The 7500-nt window shown below is 40.4% G+C and overlaps 1 protein-coding gene and 1 long non-coding RNA gene across 4 annotated transcripts in view; one reads left to right on the forward strand and one right to left on the reverse strand.

Moving 5' to 3' along the window:
* The window catches only part of LOC115214523 (ETS-related transcription factor Elf-2), a 246287-nt gene that overhangs the window by 49226 nt on the left and 189561 nt on the right, over window positions 1–7500 (forward strand). The gene's annotated exons all lie outside the window — the stretch shown is intronic.
* The window catches only part of LOC118764156, an 18274-nt gene that overhangs the window by 89 nt on the left and 10685 nt on the right, over window positions 1–7500 (reverse strand). Inside the window, exon 3 of the long non-coding RNA XR_004999940.1 lies at window positions 1–118. This exon is cut by the window's left edge and continues 89 nt beyond it. This is a non-coding gene — a long non-coding RNA (uncharacterized LOC118764156). The remainder of the gene's footprint in view (window positions 119–7500) is intronic.

Raw genomic sequence — 7500 nt, forward strand, 5'->3', positions numbered from 1 at the left:
TTAATTCTCCTGTGCAGATATGTGTGCATAAGACTATCAAATTATTGCACGGGGGTTCCTCGAGCCAATGGAATGTTTTCTTGGGGTTCCGCTCCAGCAAAACGTTTGAAAAGCACTGCTTTAGAGTTTATTTTCATCTTTAGCCATTCCAGAAGAACGGGACAGCGAGAGGAAACTGTGTGAACTTTAAACAATTTGCTTGTTGAATTAAAGTTTAATTAAAACAAATTTCTCATTTGTGTTTTTGCAATAAATGTACATTATCAGGAACACTATCATGGATTGGATCTTTTCGCTTTGACCGGCAGATTTTTAAAGTAATTTCTTTGTAACTAAACACTTTTAAACTTCGTATACTGGTAGAATGTGTTTATAAAACATCTTTTTCGCTTGCTTTCTTGAGAAAATTCTGCAGTTTGTAAGCTATTTGTTGTTTAATTACTTGCATTTCGCCAATTTCAACCAATCAATGACGTCTGTTGAGGTGAATACAATATCTCCGGATCTTTGTCAACAACAATTATTTGGCCAACAATGCAAGGTAGAGGTTATCTCCCTTCCTCTGTATTCTTTTCTGCTCTCGGCACAAGGCCCGAAATTTTGGGGGAGAAGGCCATTCGATTAGATCGACCCTTGTACGCAACTGGTAGTTCATTTATCGACCCTGACTGGATGAAAGGCAAAGTCAACCTAGGTGAAACTTGAACTCAGAACGTAAAGACAGGCGAAATACCGCTAGACACTTCGAGCGGAGTGATAACGTTTCGCTCCTTTCCTTTATATTGAGTATTAGACATGTTTGTGCATTGTGTGTGTGTATGTGTGTGCGTGAATGAGTGCGTGTATGTGTGTGTGTTAAGAGATAGATAGAGTGTGTGTGTGTGTGTGGTGTGTGTTTGTGTGTAAGCGCATGTATAGTGTTTATAGGTGTATGTATGTGTGTGGGTGCGTGCAAATTTATAGATTAGCAACCATGTCTTGTTCAAATAGAATTACCCATTCTTTTGCTCTGGAGATATCAAAATATTCGTCCGATCTGCCATTAATTTTCCGAAAAACGAAACCTCAAAAATAAGGAAGAACGGATTTTAAATCTTGTCCGAACAAGACTTCAAGAATTATTTCCCTTTATAACGCTTCATTAGGTTATGTAGAGACATGCTGGGACACGCAGAAAAGTGTGTGTGTGTGTGTGTGTGTGTGTGTGTGTGTGTGTGTGTGTGTGTGTGTGTGTGTGTGTGTGTGTGTGTGTGTGTGCGTGTATGCGTGTGTGCGTGTGTGTGTGTGTGTGTGTGTGTGTGTGTGTATACGTGCAGATTTGTACGTTTAAGTTTATGTATTTATTTTCAAGCATACAGTTGCATGCTCAGACATGCAACTGTCTGTCTGTCTGTATGTGTGTGTGTTAAAATGTGCTTAACTAAACAGTATTGACGAATTTAAAAGTTTTGCATGACTTGATAAAACAAAGATTCATAAGTGTTTGTGCGCGTGTACGTGTGTGTGTGTGTGTGTGTGTGTTTGTGTATGTGTATTATGTCGTGAGTATGGATTTAGATATGCGTGTGTATTGCGTGTGATTGCATGTATGTGTGTGTAATGGTTAAATTAACGGGCAGATATTCGTTTCTAGGTCAGGAAAAAAAAGATTATCTTTTTCAAGGGAAGGAACTCTGTAAAGTATTTTCGAGTTATTTCCACTTGAATTATATTCGTTTTGTGATGATCACACACGTCATATTGGAGGTCCGAGTATTTGAAGGAAAGGGTTAAAAAAAAAGAAAGAAAGAAAGAAAGAAAGAAAGAAACAAACAAACAAACAAACAAACAAATTGTATTAATAATGAAGGAAGCTGCTTATATTTGCGATGGAAGCGTGAATGTAATTTGAGTCCTTTTTCGATCCAAAAGGGTTTTTTTAAATCCAATATTTACTGGTTGTTATTTTACTATAGCCTCGGGCCGACCAAAGCCTTGTGAGTGGATTTGGTGAACGGAAACTGAAAGAAGCCTGTCGTATATATCTATGTATGTATATATATATATATATATACGCGAGAAAGAAGCAACAAGAATGGATAGGTTTTTAGTACGATCGTTTCATACAAGGACAGGTTTTATTAAAAGTTGCAAAGATTACAGCATATAATCGTTTATATGCTGTAATCTTTGCAACTTTTAATAAAACCTGTCCTTGTATGAAACGATCGTACTAAAAACCTATCCATTCTTGTTGCTTCTTTCTCGCTTATAATCACCCCACATTACTGTATTGTTAAATCAGTATAGTTTTTTTTGGTGCATCTAAGTTAGGTACCATATTCAAGTAAATTTTTTAAATTAACTTGAATCTTTATTGCTCTTTATATATATATATATATATATATATATGTATGTATGTATGTATGTATGTATGTATGTATGTATGTATGTATGTATGTATGTGTGTGTGTGTGTGTGTGTGTGTGTGTGTTTGTCCTCCAACATTGCTTGACAACCGATGCTGGTGTGTTTACGTCCCCGTAACCTAGCGGTTTAGCAAATGACGCTGATAGAATAAGTACTAGGCTTACAAAGAATAAGTCCTGGGATCGATTTACTCGACTAAAGGCGGTGCTCCAGCATAGCCGCAGTCAAATGCCTGAAACAAATAAGAGAATAAGGAGAAGGGAGTGGGTCAGAGAGGAGGATCGTTCGATGTAAGCCAAAACAGATTCTGGCTTCCTTAATTTGACCAGAACCTGTTGTATTCGCAGACGACACAAAAAAACAGGAAGAAAATTCCAGTAGTAATTCTTCTGGTATTTCCAAGCTGAAAAAGTGGAGGGCTGGTATAGACACGGGAAGAAGGAGACACCATTTTGAGATATGGCTCTGTAAGACAGTCATCATGGGACGCCATGAAGGAAAAAAATGAGGAGGAAAACGGAGGGGAGGAGGGGGAGGGCCCGTAATATTTACAGTCCGTAGTGAGAATATGGAGGTGAGGTGTGGTAAGAAGCTTCCTTCCTAACTACAAGGTTTCGGGCTCAGTCCCTCTACGTGGCATCTTGGGCAAGTGTCTTCTACTATAGCCTCGAGCCGACCAAAGTCTTGTGAGTAGAGGGAAACTGAAAGAAGCGTGTCATATACGGGTGTATGTGTGTGTGTGTGTGTGTGTGTGTGTGTGTGTGTGTGTGTGTGTGTGACCACTGCTTGACAACCGATGTTGGTGTGTTTACGTAACTAAGCGGTTCGGCTAACGAAGACGTATGAAATAAATACTAGACTTAAGAAAATAAGTGCTGGTGTCGATTCGTTCGACTAAAAACGCTTCAATGCGGTGCTCCAGCATGGCCGCAGTTAAATGACTGAAACATGTAAAAGCTAAAAAGACAGAAATTTGAAACTGAAGTAGCCAATGTCCAGATGGTGGTTTATTCTCGGATGGTCTGTTATGACCACCACAATTAGGAAAGACAGAAAACTAAAAGCTCAGAAAATTAGAAAGTGATTATAGCATGGAACGAGACTAATCTCTTTATTTCTGACGACGGAAGGGATAAAATTTTGTTGAATTTTAAGATCTGATGAGATTACCTGGAACCAAACCATAGATGTTTGTTATAGAACAGGGGTGGGGTGGGGGGGATGTATTTGTGATAGAAATGAGGTCATTGCTGTTCTGCGAGGCATAATTTAGAATTGTCATAATCAATATAGAAGGGGAGACAATAATTGACGCAGAAAATCGTTGAGAGGTAAATATTTAACCGGAAGCGAGCATTTGGAATATTTCTAGAATTAAATATGGACTGAGAACTTTTACAGACGTGGGATTGTTTTGGGCTATCGGGAATATTATTCTTGGGGCTTTCATCATATTTTGTGGCTGATGGGATATCTGGACAAGAACGGCCTCAACTCGAAATGGTGGTATATTTCCTCATGGCACATACTCTAATTTACAGTTTTTTTATTAATTACTTCCGTTATGAATATTAATCAGGGAGTTATCTAGGTCTTTAAGTAATTAGACATCCTGTTATCGAGAAAGGTCATCCCTAACACTGTAAAGATGTCTGGAAACCGATTCAGTATTAAGATGATCTCAGACTAGTGGAATTGGTATCGCTTGTCCTCGTTTCAAACTTTCCTTCGCTAAAATCGGATGAATTCGCGAGAAGTCTCTTGGAATTTTATAGCAAAAAGAAAAAAATGATGTTAAATTTTCCCATTAACGTGTATTTTTATAAAGAGTTCTGGCAGAAACATTCCTGCAAGTCTGTGATGGTGCTAGTGGTGGCGCCAATGCTTTGACCCAAATCAAACAAGATGCGGCCAGAAAACATGAAACAAAGTGTTAATTCTAGCACAAGTAAATGTTTTTAGAATTTTGGCCCAAGGTTACAATTTTAGGGAGATGGCGTATTACACCATTCCCAGTCTGGTACATATTCAATCAGATCTCTTTTGCCGACCCCGAAGGAATAGTAGGCAAAGCTGAACTCGGTGACATTGCACTCAGAACGTAAAGAGCCGAAAGTAATTCTGCTAAGCATTTTGTTCGACGCGCTAACGATTCTGCCAGCTTGCCACTTTTTTCTAATAACATGAAATATGCCACGAATTTCAATAATTCTAATTCAAAGCCATTTCTTGGTGTAATAGCCATGATACAATAAATAACAAGAGCGCTCAGAGAGCGCAACGTCCTCTCAACGATTAGCCAGAGATGATTTTTTTAAATGAGAAAATTTAAAATAAACTCGACTGCTCTCATAAACGAGAATACTAAAAACGAACCCGACCGCTCTCAAAAATTTCATTTAATGGCGGTGCCCCAGCAAATGGCGGTGCCCCAGCAAATGGCGGTGCCCCAGCATGGCCACAGCTCATAAGCTGAAACTAGAATCAATCATTAAAAAACTGGAAAAATAATCCAGAATTCTTGTCCTGTGGCGGATCAATTCCAAAATCTAATCAGTTCGTGTCCGTTACGAGTCCAAACATCCCTGAAAGTTACATCCGAATCCATCCAGCGGTTCTTGAGATATCTTGTCCACGGACAAACAAACAAACACGACTGAAAACAATACCTTTGCCTTCGTTAAGGCGGAGGTACAAAGACACAGACTAAACATGGCGATATTTCTGCTGTGTTGGGTTGTTTGACGCGAAACAAAAGGTAAATTCTTGGAGATTCAGATTTTTCAACGGGTCTCCTATTCATGGTTAATTATAGCTAGATTGTTGATTCTGTAGTCCACAATTAGATTTGCAAATAAGTTTTTGTCATCCACAGCTTGAAGGAAACTGTGTTGAAGCCTTCACTGCTTACAGATCATGTTACATAGATACAGATGCAGTTTGAGTCAGAGAAGACACGTTTTGTAGAGTTGCCAAAGTTGATGTAACATCTTTGATTCCAAATGTGTAACTTCCACATCTTCTTTACCGTTATTTTGAGGCTACTGATATTAAGGAACTGGTCACGTTTGGGATTAAGATAGAGAAAAGTTCTTCATTATATATATTAAAGATTTACTGTCAAGAAGCTGCATCGGAGCTCTGAACAAGTCCTGTCTAAAACATGGAGGAAGTTCCCAGAGTAACAAAAAATTATAATATATATATTAAGAAAAAAAAGATGAAAATATCTCAACTGTTTGCTTGTTGACCTCCAGCTTGGCTGTGTGGTAAGAAGCTTGCTTCCCAACCACATGCTTCCGGGTTCAGTCCCACTGCGTGGCATCTTGGGCAAGTGTCTTATACTATAGCCTCGGGTTGACCAAACCCTTTTGAGTGGATTTGGTGGAACCGAAAGAAGCTCGTCGTATTTATATATATGCTGAAACCCCCTTCGGTCATGACTGACCATGGGATTGCACCTAGAAAGTTACCCTCCCAGGCGCAAGTCCAGGCAAGGCGGTTTATGGAAGACCAGCAGTCGCCCATGCATACCAGCCTCCCCTCTCCACACCACCAATGTTATCCAAGGGAAACGCAAAGGGGCCGATACAGCTTGGCACCTGTGACGTCGCAACTCATTTCTACAGCTGAGTGAACTGGAGCAATGTGAAATAAAGTGTCTTGCTCAAGAACACAACACACAGCCCGGTCCGGGATTCGAACTCACAACCTCACGATCGTAAGGTCGACGCACTAACCACTGAGCCATGCGTCTTATATGTGTCTGTGTGTGTGTGAGACACCCACCATAGCGTGGCAGCCGATGCTGGTGTGTTTGCGTCCCCGAAACACTTAGCGGTTTGGCAAAATAGACCGATAGAATAGGCTTACAAAGAATAAGTCCTGGGGGCGATTTGTTCTACTAAAAGGCGGTGCTCCAGCATGGCCGCAATCAAATGACTGAAACAAGTAAAAGAGTTTTAAAAGAATAGACAAAGACAAATAAAACAAACGTTTAACAAAACATTTCCCCTCCTTGGCCGCCGCTGATTGTTTAATAAACAGCGAAGCATTCGATGGGGATGGTCATGGAAACAGAACGGAAAAGAACGTGATTTCAGTCAAAGCAAAATCGCGGACGTGGACCGAATGGGTGGATGAAGGATTAGGCTTAGATTTAGATTAAATGGTGAGTGGTTGGGTGAGGTTTGGCCTGCTTGGGGACCCTGGCCTGGCACCGCCAGTGGTTGATGCCGTAGAAGTACACAACCACGAAAACACCACCATATGACCCTCTGCCACCGCCACCACCACCACCACCATCACTACTACTACTACGACTGTCACCACCACCACCACAACCGCCGCCACCACCAAACCACCACCACCACCACCACCACTACTACTACTACTACTACTACTACTACTACTGCTACTGCTACGGTCACCACCACCACCACCTCCACCACCACCACCACTACTACTACCACTACTACTACTCTACTACTACTACTACTACTACTACTACTACTACTACTACCACCACCACCACTACCACCTTCACTCAGGCATTAACCAATCTATTACAATGTCGCAATATTTGTGTCCAAGAAAAGGCGGTGGAATGGCCAAAACCGTTACCGCGCCGGACGAAATGCTTAGCGGCATTTCTTCCTTCATAAGTACAAGTGGGGCAAAAGGGTCGAATTGATCGACTTACCCGCTCCCTGAAATTCCTGGCCTTGCGCCGAATTTTGAAACTAATCTTAAGTGTTTAGATGTCGCCATGTCATCTCACAAAATAATCCCAAATCAAATTAAAAAAACGATGTTTTTTGTTAATTCCACTGAAAAACCATCGAACCATTTCACTGAAACTTGGAGGAAATCTATTAAACACGCGATATCTGATATTTCTATATCCACCCTTACCTATCTTAGTCGGGGTTAGCCCCTCAAACAACACTCCCCTCCTATCTTACAACACACTTTTACTATTTAAACTTATTCGGCTAAATTCTTCAGACTTACTTTTGCTGACTAATTAATTATATACACTAACTTCTAATTAGTTGGACTTCAGTTTTAAACAACTAATCTGTCATTCTG

The sequence above is a fragment of the Octopus sinensis genome, linkage group LG7 (assembly GCF_006345805.1).
Source record: "Octopus sinensis linkage group LG7, ASM634580v1, whole genome shotgun sequence".
NCBI lineage: Eukaryota > Metazoa > Mollusca > Cephalopoda > Octopoda > Octopodidae > Octopus > Octopus sinensis.